Genomic DNA, 15161 nt, shown 5'->3' with positions numbered 1-15161 from the left:
TAAAACATGACAAAACATAATAAATACGTCAGTATAATCTGATTGCAAATTGTATTCTCTTCAAAAAAGAGATTTTCACATTTGCCTGTATACTTAAGAGGTGGGCCAAAATTTTCAGTTGAGTGGCTTGAACTATTCCAATCTGGTCGCAAATTATATAAGTCACAAAAAAGTTTATCACAAATTTTTCCGTAAACTCAGTTGTTTAGTAAAAATTTACAATTGCATCAGTTAAAGTACTAATTTGAGAATAGAAAATAAAGAAATAGAATTTGAAAATTTGTTTATATAATAAATTTATTTTATCTGAGGAAAATTTTCACTTAACGGCAATAGATACGTGAAAAATAGATTAATACTATCTGATCACCATGTGTATACCTTAAAAAAAATGTTATCACGAATTCATCCGTCAACTTTTTAGCTTAATCGCAATTTTTAGTTAAAGGACTCGATGTATTAAATTTTATGGAAATGATTATTTCAAAATTTGAAAGTTCAATCAATTAAATTAATATATTCACTATGAGTAAAGGGACATTGTAATCAATTTATTCGCAGTTATTACAGCAATAAATTATTTTTATCGTCACGTCTTATACAAAGGCTGTGCTGGAATAAACCAGGTGATCGATAAATGATTAATCACGTGGGGTGTTAAATACGTTTCGGCAGGAGGGCTTTTGCGGACTATGTCATTATAGCTTGGGTTTTCGCGGACTGGGTTTTCGCGGACTAGTCTTCAAAAACCCTTCTAGACATATGGATTTTCCGCGGACTGTCCTCGAAAACCCCAAATGTCCTCAAAAACCCTCCTAAATATACGCAAATGCCAAAAAATGTCCGCATAAGCCATACTGGATAAACATATGTACGCACGTATGTACGTATGTACATATCTGTAACTTTTGAACGGATAAACTGATTTCAATCGTCAAGGTCTCATTCAACGCGGCTTGTCAATATCTTAAAGATGTGAATAACTGAGCTTAATCAGTACGGCTTGTTTGGAGATGTTCCACAAATATAGTTTTTTCAAAAGGATTAAAAAAATATTTTTTTTAGTTTTTCCGAAATTTCTCAAAAACAACTCAATAAATCATTTCCAAAAGTTGATCAGCTTTAGAATGATAAGAGACCTTTTTTGTAGAGCGTTCAATTTCCTACAAAAATATGCATTAGTCTATTTGATCTTTTGATTTGTTAACGAGTTAAAAATACTCAAATTTAAAAAAAAAATTTTTCCCGTGTTATTTAAATGGGAAATCGAATTTTTCAATGAGCTAGGTCTGTAATCGACATAAAATGTTCTTTCTTGCGTGAAATTTTTTTTTTTTTGTGTTGAACTATGATTTTTTCCACATGCACTTAAAAAAAAAAAAATGTTGCTCCGAAATGAAGCACCCTAATACACATATACATACATATTTAAATTTTTCAACAAATGGTATTTTCGAAATCTACTCATCTAATTATAATAGGTTGAGACAAAATTCCGTGAAAAATCGACCATGAGGACAAATAGATTACGATATTAGTTAGATTTTTAAAAAAATCGACCTAAAAAAATGACATAATCTCTATTTGCTACAACATCTTGTAACCAGCTCTTTAACCAGCAGAATCAAAGTCATCGTAGTCCTATTACAATTAATTTAAGCCCAGACAATATATTCATCGATTTTATTAAAAAATGTTGTGTATTTTTTATATGTTGCTGAAAACTTTCATTAAATTAATAACTCAATCAATTTTTAAAATTTAACCATTTCTATTATTATCTTGTAATTTTTAGAGTTGACCAAAAGTTTATCCAAACTTTCTACATTTGATTGCACAGTCACTTGGAGTGAATTTTTTTCCAGTTCTGGAAAAGTTAATTAACTCACTTAAGCGATAATTTTCTAATTTTGAGAATGAATTACTTACTCGCCTTATGCCAAAAAAACGAAATATAATGGATGCAAATCTAGCAGCTCCTTTAGATCGAACGCTAACTAGCCCCAGAAGTGCTGCTTATATGGTAAATTCTATTGCTATAGCCACGAGCATCAATTTTAAAACATTCAGTTCTAGTACAGACTCTCTACGAAGAAGACGTATAAATATGAGAACAAGTATTGTTACAGACTTAAAGAACAACCTTCGTTTTCCTCAAAGTTTAGTGTTGCATTGAAATGGCAAATAACTTGACGATTATGAGACTAAAAAAAAAAGTTAATAGGTTGCCTGTACTGGTATCAGGATTAGAATTTGAACAGTTGTTTGATGTTCCCAAACTTGAGTCTGGGAGTGGTCGTAATGAAGCAAATGGAATTATTCAACTAATAAATGAGTGGAATATAAAATACCATATTAAAGCCATGTGCTTCAACACAGCCAGAGTTAATACAGGCATAATATTTAATCAATTTTAACTGATTAAAAATTTTTTTAATTTAAATCCAATTATTCCTTATAGATCGATTAATGGAACATGTTCACGCCTCGAAAAATATTTGAGTAAGAGCTTGCTTGTCGACACTATATTTACGAGCTTGTACTTAAAAGTGTGATAGAAACTTGCTAGTTTGAAACAAATGGTCCCAATGCACAAATATTTAGCCATTTCAACAGTGCCTGGGATAGCATTGACATAAAATAATTTGAGATCGGAATGCAAGATAATAAAATAGCAGTAATCGTTGTAGGTAAAAGGAGGTTCATCGGTAGCAGTAGTTCGCAACTTTTAGAAAGACTTCTCCCCCCTCGCAGTTTTGAATCTGCCAGGAAACAGCCTGGGAGTGGAAAGACGGTGGAATCATGGTGGTTACAGGGTGTCTTTAGACCATTTTATTACCGTGTATACACGGTGGATACACGGTGTTTCCACGATGGTTACACGGTGTACTCACCGTGATTCCATGGTGTATTCACCGAGATTCCACGGTGTATCCACGGTGATTATGTGGTGTATCCACGGTGATTATGTGGTGTACGTGGAATCACAGTGGGTACACAGTGTAACCATCGTGGAATCACGGTGGGTACACCGTGTAACCACCGTGGAATCATAGTGATAACATGATAAAAACCCACCGTGTAACCGCCGTGGATCCACCATGATTCCACCGTGTTTCCAAGGTGATTCAAAACCGCGAGGGCCGTGTAAAACATTCTAACTACAATAGAAGTGTTTGAGATACAGTACACTTTTGCACATCCTCTTATATGCGCAGAAGTATAAAAATGATCCCATTGCGTCTTTTCTCAGACTTGACTACTATAGAATATTTTTCCCCTTGAGCATATGTTGTAGAACGTGTTTTGAATAATTTCGAGGTTATACATAGGTGGAGACAACAAATAATAAAAAATAAATAATAATGACTCCGTGACTTAATTCAAAAAATTCTAAATTTAAAAAATAATTTATAATTATTTAAATCTGTAGGGCTTCTACTGTGTTTTAAACTTCCCGTGCCCTGCAACGTTGCCAAGTCACTATCTCCCTTGTCAGGTTATGGAAGAAGGCTTGAAAATCATTAAAAGTAACAAACATTAAAAATTAATTACAAAAAAATGAATACCGCTCGTTTATGTTATTATTGAAAAAAATTACTTATTACAAATTGAATTAATAATTTTAGCTTTTAAAAAAATGTTGTAAAAAAAGTATGATTGTTATTTAATAAAATGCTCACTCTAACTACGGTCAACATAGAGAATGCATGTTAAATGTACAATTTTTAATTGTTAATATTTCGATTTTTAGTACCACAAGAACCATTTTTAAAAGTTCCTACGTATACAGGACACTTCAAAGTATTTGTATTTAAAAATTGAAAGATATTGTAAGAAAAGTGATTATTCGATGAACCTCCTTAAAAGTAATATTAATATTATTTTATGTTTCATAATACACATAAATGATTTTTTAATTAGTTCATATTAATTTTAATTCTTGTCTAATATTAATACTTCTATTAATTACGTGATGCAGGAATTAACTCATGCAGGAATATCAACCACGAGACGACTACAGAGAACTGTTGGAATTAACGTGTATATTTTTGGGAGAAACTCGTGCCATTAACTTTAGATTACCTGGGCTTATGCATAATGCAAGATGGCTTTCAAACGCCATCTATTGTTTAAAGATGTTCCTGTTTAAACAACAAGTTAAAATAATAGCTAAAGAAATATATCAACTTTGAGATATATGTTTATTTATCATTATGGTGTATGTAAAAGCATGGTTCACTTGTCCGATAGCTATAAAAGCTCCTTACCAAGACCTACAACTTTTACAAAATTAAATAAAATACAATGATATTAATCCCGAAATCTCCGAAGCAGCCGCAAAAAAATTTTCTGGACACCTGTGGTATTTATCTAAAGAACTCATCACTCCATCTTTTTTTGACAATACTGTGTTCTAAAAAATGAAGCTATAAATAATACAGTCGATAAAACACAATGATATCGTGAATAATGCAAAGCGACTTACAATCAATACTTCTCATTATGATGACATTTGCACAAAAGATATTAGTAATTTCGTTACCAAAAAATCTCTAGCCTCATTTGATATTTTTGAATAATCAAGTAACTTCCTTGATTTGGATCCAAGAGATTAGGAAATAGATGAAAATTACAATAATTGTCTGACGGTATTTAAAAATCGTTGAGTTGTCAATGGCATTGCTAAGCGTGGAGTCGCTTTAATTGAGAAATTCAATGAGTTTGGAACAAAAAATGAACAAGAAAAACAGTACTTTCTACAAATAGTTTCAGATCACAGAAAGAAATATCCTGATTGTCGTAAAAAAAATCTGGATATCACTTGACCCTGCGGGCCAGCCCCGAAACTTCCCTCTATTTTCGAGCTTTAAGAGCTCGAAAATAACTTTGATTTCCCTTTTTTTATGAGCATTTCAAGCTCAAAAGGGTTATGTGTTGTGTTAAAGTTTAAAAATTTAGAATCCAAAATAATTAATGAATGAGCGTTTTTGATATATTTATTCACAATTATGTTCAATACAGAAAGAAGAACATACTAATTTTGAGTGATGTTGTTCAGTAATTATGATGTTATTCAATGAAAGAAGTAGATGTAGAATTTATATTTATTATTCCGTCGACGATATCTCTCGAACAGATTATCTGATGGGGACGTCCTTGGCAGCAATCGAATGCTTTTGTCAAGTTCTAGAGCTGATAAAATTTTGGATGGATTTGATAGTTTCCGAAAGATTCACGAAAAATTATAAAATAACCAATTTTTTCATTCTTTCGTCGATGATATCTCTCGAACAGATTACCGATTGAGACGTTCTCGATGGCAATCGAATGTTTCCATCGCGTTCTAAAGCTGATTAGTTTTTCGAATTGATAGATTCGATAGTTTCCAAAATATTCACAAAAACGAAAAAAAAAAAAAAAAAAAACGATTTTTTTCCATTCTTATCTATGCGATATCTCTCGAACGGATTATCCAATTAGGATGATTAAGCTAGCAATCAGCGTGTTTTATTGAGTTGATAAAATTTTGTAAATGATTGGCTCAGTCGGTTCGACGATATTTGCAAAAAAACGTTTTCTAGTATTTCTTTCGTCGACGATATATTTCGAACGCATTATCCGATTGAGACGTTCTTGGCGGAAATCGAAAGCTTTTGTCGAGTTCTAGAGTTGATTAGATTTTGAAATTGATCGATCCAACAGTTTTCAAAATATTCAAAAAAAAAAAAAAAAAAAAAAAAAACTTTTTTTCGTATTTCTTAAATATTTCAAAGACTATTTGACCGAATGATCTAGAATTCTTCCAAAAATCTAAGTTCCAAAGGAATCTTCCAAATGCTGCTAGAACGATCTAAATCGGTTTATTCTTTTAAAAGATATGAGAGGTGTACATCCACACACATACACACACACATCGCTCTGAAAATATCAGAATAGCATCCTAGCACCTTTAAACGTTGACATATGATGAAAACCCGATTTTCCGAAATCGGGGTGAAACCAATAACTTCCCGAAGTGTTTGAAAATCATCGATTTTCTTAGCGGGAAGTTAATAGTACATTGTGTGACAAGGAATAAAACAAGACGATTTCAGACTAGGGTGAGATGGCTGCCTGAGCCGCAGGCGAAGGCAGCCATCTCACTCTAGTCTGAAATCGTCTTGTTTTATCCTGAGTCACACACTATATTTTTCATGATTACCTGCATCGGAACTTGAAGATTCAGTGTCAACAGCCAGTAAGAAACAAGTTAATTTCAAGCCGATGATGCAGAGAACTGTTAGAGAATGAGAAATATGTGATTTACAGTCACTTATTAAATAGTAAATAATAAAAAAATATTATTTTTTAGTCATTTTATTTAGTTAATCAAAACTGTCACTTAAAAGATGAAATGAGTAAACTGAAGTGACCAGTAAACAAATCAGAGTAATAAGGCTGCAAATGAACATTAGATATAACTAGCACAGGGCAGAAACAATTCCCTCGCGATTTTGAATCACCCTGGAAACACGGTGGAATCATGGTGGATCCACGGCGGTTACACGGTGGGTTTTTTATCATGTTATCACCATGATTACACGGTGGTTACACGGTGTACCCACCGTGATTCCACGTACACCGCGTAATCACCGTGGTTACACCGTGGAATCTCGGTGAATACACCGTGGAACCATCGTGGATACACCGTGGAATCTCGGTGAATACACCGTGGAACCATCGTGGGAAAAACCACCCTGGATCCACCATGATTCCACCTTGTTTCCACTCCCAGGGTCTTTTCAGGCTGATTCAAAACCGTCAGGGTTGTCTTTCTTCTTAAGGAAAGAAACACGCATGTTTCTGCCCGCTGTGAAGGAATTTGTGAATTACGAATTTAGTAGAAGTTGTTTGCAGCATCAGCTTGAAATTAGCTTGTTTCGACGGGCTGTAGAGACACTGAAATTTTAAGTTTCGATGCTGGTATTATGAAAAAATTATTTTGAATTTGTAATTCAGAAAAAAAAATTCGATCACTTAATCAATCACTTAAGATATTTTATTTACAATATTGTAAATTAATTGTTGATAATGTGATAAATACAATGAATTTAACAAATTATTTCATAATAAATCGTTTTCAAATTAAAGAGAATTGCATATTTAAACAAGAAAAAATTTTAATTTAGTTCGAAAAACTGCTTAAAAAAATAAAAACATGAAGTTATACTATTTGTTATAGTTTAAAGCTTTATAACTCTTTTTCTATCACTTGCAAGGAGAAAACAATCAGGAGCTTTTTTCTAGAGAATTTAATTTTCAGCAAAAATGTATCCTTCAATTTTCAAAAAAAAAATTTCTTCAATACATTTATTTTTAGAAAACAAAAAAAAAAATTTTTTTTACATGCAATTTAAATGGAAAAATGAATATTCGTTGAGCACTTAGTAGAATTCACCTTTCGAGCCGTGCTTTTTGAAGGATTTTTTTTATACCTAAGACTAACTTTTGAGACCACTAAAAAAACTTTTTTTTTTTTTTTTGTGATACACCCTAATATATATATATATATATATATACATATATATATATATATATATATATATAGATGTTACGTCAAAATAACACATATTAAGAGTAGCGCTCCTGTTTAGCCTTCGCCTAGCGAAATAACTGGGACGGAGCTATAAGGATGACTGTTTATTTAAAATTAAAAGAAAATAAAAATAAAAATATTTTGTTGTCTAAGAGATAAATAAAAATAATAAAAATTAAGTAAAATAAAATTCAATTAATTAAATAAATAATAAAAGCAAAATTAAAACAACTTCCAAATTTATTTAAATCAAACAATTATTTAAAAATTATTACAAAACAAAATTTAGTTTAAATTAGACAATTAAATGCAATTTACAATTTTATACTTTTATAAAATGGTTTAACTCTCGATTTCACTTGTTATTTAATTTATTTAAAATTAATCAATTATTATTTAAATATTTATTCAATTAAATTGTTACCTTGATTTATTTGATAATTATTATTGTTATCAATAATTATTTATTTGATTTTTTTTTATTTGTTATTCTTCCTTCTTAACTTTTGATAATTGATGAAATTTTATCAATATCGAATTTTATTTATTGAATGAATTATATTTAAATAATTCAACTTGAACTTAATAATTGATGGAATATTTATCAAATTTATTTTTTTATTAAAATAAATTATTACTTTTAATAATTCAATAATTAATTAAAAATATTCTGAATTATATTTTGTAACGTAATTCTTTTTAGCTTACCACTTAGATAACTCGATTAAACGTACGGAAAATTTACACGTAACTTATGTTCAATAAATTTCCTCCAATATTCAAACTCAAAATACACAAATCGGGCTACGTTACACTTCGCCCACCGATCACTCCTCTCATTTCCTCCAGATTCTGACGGGCGCCAGCCGACTTTTATTTCCCCGGTATCGGCAACCGGTCTAAACGTACACGTAAATTAAAATCTATTATCTAAATCCTTGGGAGATGAGAGAAATGAACGGTGGTAGCGGCAGGTCCTGGTGCGCTCAGTATGCTAGGTTGTGGAGAGAGGGTCGCGGTTCTTTTTACGCGGAAGAAGCCGAGTAATTAAAATTAAATTAAACAAAATAAAGTAAAGAAGACTACATAAAATATCGTAAAGAGGACGCGAGAGCGACGCGAAGGGCCCAATCGGCTCGCGGTCGAGTACTCTCGGTCCCTCAGACAAATAAATACCTGGGTATGACATCGGGAACCTCTCGTGGACGACGAATCACAAAACTCAACACTATTCTAGATAATAATGAAATTAAAATAAATAATGCGGTAACTCAAGACGGCAAAATCACGACAAACGGCTCCAAAACTCGACAAATAGAGCCACAAGCTCCAACGACATCAGCCAAGGGTGTGGTCGAGGCCTACCTTTTGAGGCTCTCCGACTCACAACCACTCGCTACAAGACTCCAAACTCGACTACTGGGTCGACTCATACTCGAGCGACTCCAAAATCCAACTCTCGGACACCATGGTCAGTTCTCAACTCCCGTGCTCTCATCTCCTACTCCAATCATGTGTCCTCTCTACTACTCCCAGTCACTCTCACATTCTCGCCTGTCCATCCATTCTTCCCCCACCGCATACAAGCCGCGGACTCGCGGGTCTTCCCGCGGTGTCACTCCCCGTGATATCCGGAGTTAGCGAACCTTTGGCTTCCTCGAGCATCGCAAACGAGGCCTGCCATTCCCAAATAAACGTAAACGTACCCCAGCTAACTCCGGGTACCAACTCGTAGGGGCGGCGACATCTCAGTCGCTCTTCCGTGATCACCGCGTCAACCCCGAGAGCTAAGCCTAGGCCTAGTCGTCATCACTGGTCGGGAGGCACGGTATTTTTGGCCACTATCCGCAACACAGCTAGACATCCCTCGTTGAATCCACGCTCAACCACACAGACGCTCCAACACCGACAACATAACGTACCCATACTCGTACTCTCCACACACTTACTTCCCCGCACACGTACTCCATACTCTCTACTCACTATTTCCTACACTCAACTCAACACACGTACTAACTCTATCACTTTCTAACACACAGACTCACGCTTACTCCCCTTCTACTCCATCTCCTCGGCAATGTAACGTCACAATTTTTATAATTCGGTTTATAAATATTTAAATCATATTACAATGATTTAATAAAATTAAGGACCTTGCCTTTAAATAATTAAAATTTCGTCAATGACGAATGAGCTCACTTAGGAAACTGAAATCTTTTTCGATTTCCAGAAGAGCTGTTACCAGGTAGTAACATCCCTTCCAATAATTATTTAATTATACCAATTACTTTATTGGCTATAATTAAATCAATATTTTTTTATAATAATTATTTATGTATATATATTTTTCATGACTTCCAATGCAGTTAGCAACAACGCATAAAGCATTGGAGTCGAATTCATAAATCAATATTTATTGATTCTTATTTTTTTTTTTATTGTAATAAATTCATTTTATTATTTAAACATTTTATATTTTATTTCGTTTTAATTATTAATAACGTTGTTTATTTATAATTTTTCTATCAATATTTTATCATTTTTGAATTTTATTTCATACTTTACAATAATATTCTTTTCATATTTCATAATTCATTTCATTTTTAGTTATTTATTTTCATTATTTATTCATTCATGTAATTTCATTAATTCATTTCATTATTTCTTCTATCATTTATTTCATATTTCATATTTATAAAAATTAAATCATTTCATTCTTTCTCTTTATTATTTCATTTTTTATAATTTCAATATTTCTTTTATTCAACATTAATTTAATTATCAATAAATTTCATTATTTATTAATAATTAACAAATATAAAAATTTGAATTTATATTCAAATTTATAAACAACATTTATTTTTTATTTTTTTACTTTTTCATTTATTCATAATCATTCAACAATAACTTTACATAAATAAAAATAATTTGAATTTAAATTCAAATTTAAAAATCATCAGCCGAAATAATGGCTGGAAGTCATTTGCAAATTAATTTATTCATGCATAGCCAGATGGCATAACATGTATGATTTTTAATAAGTTGATTGACAGTAAAAATACGACGTCGTGACGTCACACAAGAAAGGGGATAGGAAACACTACGCGCTACACGCTGTGGCAGTGCCGTCTCTCCCACTTATTCATTCTCACTTACTTCCGTTGTAGATTTTCATGATGTTTCACTGTTTCTGTGTTAGGTCCCCATCCCAAACGTGCGTAAAGAAGCTTAGCTTTAGAAATAATTTGTTAAGCTCAATCTTGAGTAATAGATAGTGCTGAATAGTTTTAAGTAAAAGAATAAATTTCTGTACCCCAAGCTTGTGGTGGCCGAGCGGATTAAAGCACAAGACTTCAACTTCTCTTCTGTTAGTTGTGATAGGTCGGCAGTTTGAGTCCATCATACATCAGAAGAAAATATTTCTTCTTTACCGAAGTTGAAAAGTTAGGAATAACATAAATTCCTTCGTTCAAGTCATTTTTTTTCTGTGTGTTTATAATTTTATATCGCTTCAAATACTTTCTAATCATGAAGCCAAATTCAAAAGTATTTGATATTTACAATTGTAGATCACTTAAATATTTTGGAATCGTTAAGGTCAATTCAAAAGTATTATAAATTTGTAATTTTAATTCGTTTAGAATATTTTCTAATAGCAAAAGTGAATTTGAAAGTATTCAAATTTTATGATTTTGAATCACTTCAAATCCTATATACTCTCAGAAGTGATTTGGAAGTATTTAGATTTTGAAATTTCGAATCGCTTCAAATACTTTTCAAAACTGTACGAGAATTTGATCCGATTCGAAGGAATTTGAAATTTTCGAATTGCTTCTAATCACTTCTTTTAATCGAAGAAACGCGCTGGAACTAACATGGATATATAATGTTTTCGGAGCATCTACAAAGTGATTACAGAGGGGGTTCAAAGCCGCGAAAGTAGTTCAAAAAACCAATTTCGAAGACATTTTATTTTTTGGTTCAAGATATCCTTTTTTTCTGCGTTTATATAATTACATTGCACAGAAAAATGATTACTAGGTGTCTTCTCAGGAAGACAGGGTAAAAAACCACGTTCCCTCTTGGCCAAGTGTTATGTTGACCAATATATGGAATTGGTGCTATGAGCGAATTCTCTCCAAGCCGGAGTAAGGGAAACCAAATGTTAAGGATTCTGTGGGTGTGAATTTGTAATGGCTGTTAGTTCAGCCCTACATTCAAGAGGATCCTTGATTTGATCATTGATCATAGGATAACGACAGGAATGAGCTTATGTTTAATATTTCGCTATGACTATGTTATGGAAGAAAAGATGGGTCACTCACAACACATGTATATCTGGAATAGGTAAAGAAACGGTCTCCTGTCGAAAGGAGGTAGGCTGCGGCGCTGTTACATTAATTAATTTACAGGAAAATGAGTGGAGAGAGTCCTTTTTAGGGTGTTAAGACGAAGTCATACCGTTTTATCTCGAAGCAACTTGTTTACCAGTACAGAGAACTAGGCCCGCGAGGGGGGGAGGGGTTATTCAAGTCCACTTCGACCATAGTCTTCATTTCTTGAGCTCACAGATGTATAGACACGTCGTGGTTGTGAAGCACCATTATGCATTAATGGGATGAGTTCTTTCAACTTTTTTCCGGTTAACGTCCACCCCTAGTCATTTGACTACCCGAGAAAAAATTTTTATATATAATCATACATAATTATATATGATCATATATAATTATATATAATCTTATATATATCCATATATAATTTATATAATTATACATAATTATATATGATTACATATAATGCAATATTTAAACGGAGAGTGCCATATGTAGCTCCATATATAATTACATATGATTATATATAATACTGTTCCGACAAAATTTTTTTTATATATAATCATATATAATTATATAAAATCTGATACATATACCCATATATAATTGTATACAATCATTAGGGTGTTTCAAAAAAAAGAATTTTTTTTTCATAGTATTCAAAAATTGAAAGTACCCAGTTTTTCAATCGGTTGAATTTCATCCAATTTTGTGAAATTATTTAATGTTTTCCAAAATTTTATATGAGTTTTTTCAAATTTCACATCACAACAGAAAATTAAAAAATTTGAAGAAACTTAATAAAATTTTATATACCCGGGAAAAAATTATCAGGCCTGATCGTGCATGATCATGCGTTAATCTCATGCATGATCATGCCTGAATATTGGCCAGCCATAAGCATGCTTGATCATGGCTGGTCAGGCATGACTGTGCCTTTTCATGCATGATCATGCATGCTCATGGCTAGCCAATCTCAGCATGATCAGGCCTCAGCAAGCACAATCCCTCAAATTATTAAAAAAAAAAAAATAAAAATAATGAAAAGTCAATTTGAAATTAACTGATTTTGTATTATTGTGTAGTTGATGTTTACTGGTTGAAAAGTACGTTTGAAATTTTACCCGCGACGGGTCTCGAACCCACGACCGTCATGTTAGGAAGCACGTCCGCTATCTACTAGGCTGAACTATCTTATTCAGTTTACGACGATTTTTAACATCTTTTGAAACCTTAGGGTTGTAAAAAATAAAGTATTATTTGCACTCGATCTGGATTTAGTTATTAAATCTTTTTTGAACAATGAATGAAAAGAATTGTAGTTATTAATTACGAACAAATTTAACAATTACATTAATCTTAATTATTAATTAAAAAAAGCAATTATATTGAGTTTCATTATCAATTTGGCAAGAATTTATTATTTCAATTCTTTAATTAATTCGAAAAAACAATTTTTAATTAAATTCATTTAAATTATTTTTTGGAAAAAAAAGATTGGTTTTTGTTATTTATTAAACCAAAAATTATAAATTAAATACAATTTGATTATCGATTTGAAAATGACGATTTTAACTACTATCGTCAAAATAAAAATAAATTTTTAATTACTCGAAGTTTTTCATGAAAAATATATGATTATCGTTAGTTAAAAACTTCAATTGTGACATTACGGAAGCTTATAAAAACTAAACTAACATTTAATAATTAGTCCCCTCGCGTTGATTAGCTCGCCGGTTCCAGGGTTTAGATGAGGGTCGCGTAACTCAGGCAATTTCTTATTTATTTCGACTTAAAAGTATAAAGTGTTTGTACGGACAGACAAATAAACAGCATTGTTAATTAAGATATAATTTTATTTATAATATTTGGTATGCAAGATAATTTATGAATTTCAAGTAATTTACAGATAAACAGAAGCAAACGTATTTATACAATATTTAATCTCGGTAGATTTAACAAACTATTCAATTTAAATAAACGTAATTATGATTAGCTTAAACTAAATGGTGTGACGAGATGCGTTGCTTTTCCCGATAGTATTCCCCAGTTTACAATATGCTCGCGGTTACGTTTCTACGGCTACTATTTACCTCCGCGCCTCCCCTACTAACAACCGGGTGAAGCCCGCGTTGTATAAAAATGTCCGAGACTCGTTTTCTCCAAGAGTGATACTCCAAGTTTCAGAGTCTCACCCTAGATTGTACGGAGAAGGAAATACACTTCTTCACGCACAAATCAGCCTAGATTTTCGTCAGCAAACGCGACAGGGTATCTACACCCTTCTACAACCGTTTAATAACGACGTAGTACAAATATAGAAGAGCCAATACCTGGTTCTTCTATGTGTTCTGTTAGCTTGATCCGGTGATACTCAGATCAAGAGCTGGATTGATTACACGGTGCTGAGAAATTGCTTATAAGCACTCTAGTACAACTAATCACCTCGGAGAAACTCAGCCAGCGTGGCGTCCACCTCGTTACCATTTATCGATTTTTTTCGCGTGCTCGTCACACAATCAAATTCGATTGAAGCTCGACCGGATTTTAATCGAATTCAATCGGAGATTTTAATCATAGTATCGATTAAATTATTTTTAATGATTGATCCAGGCTTGAACATGCTTACCCTTGCCTGATACATGCATGATCATGCTTGATCATGCATGCTGATTTTTTCCTAGACAATTAATCTAAATTAAATAAATAATAAAATAAAAAGGAAACAATAATTATAATTAATCTAACAGTTCCTATTAACGACTAACGTTAATTTATGAATATGAACGAGTATGCTGATAGTCATGGATAATCAAGCCTGAATATTCATAAATATTTTTCACTATTTGCATATAACCGTGAAAGATTAAGATTGACCATGCATAACCTTGTACGATTATGTCTGCGCCGTGCATGATCATGGATGACAGAGCATGCTCAACCATGACCTTTCTCGAGGGATTACATCTCTGGATACAATTATTTCTAACGTAAGTCATGAGCAAGCCTGATCTAGAATGAGTCATGCATGATCATGCTTGTTCAAGAATGAGTTATATATGATCAAGTATGAACCATGTATGGTCATGCATAATAGAGCATACTCAAGCATGACCTTTCCTGATGGATCATATCTCTGGATATAATTATTTCAAACTTAATGCATGCGCAAGCTTGATCTAGAATGAGCCATGCATGATCATGCTTGATCACGAATGAGTCATGCCTGGTCATGAATGAGCCATGCAGGA

This window comes from Microplitis demolitor, chromosome 2 (assembly GCF_026212275.2).
Source record: "Microplitis demolitor isolate Queensland-Clemson2020A chromosome 2, iyMicDemo2.1a, whole genome shotgun sequence".
Lineage (NCBI taxonomy): Eukaryota > Metazoa > Arthropoda > Insecta > Hymenoptera > Braconidae > Microplitis > Microplitis demolitor.
The sequence above is the reverse complement of the archived record's forward strand: the minus strand, read 5'-3'. Positions refer to the sequence as shown.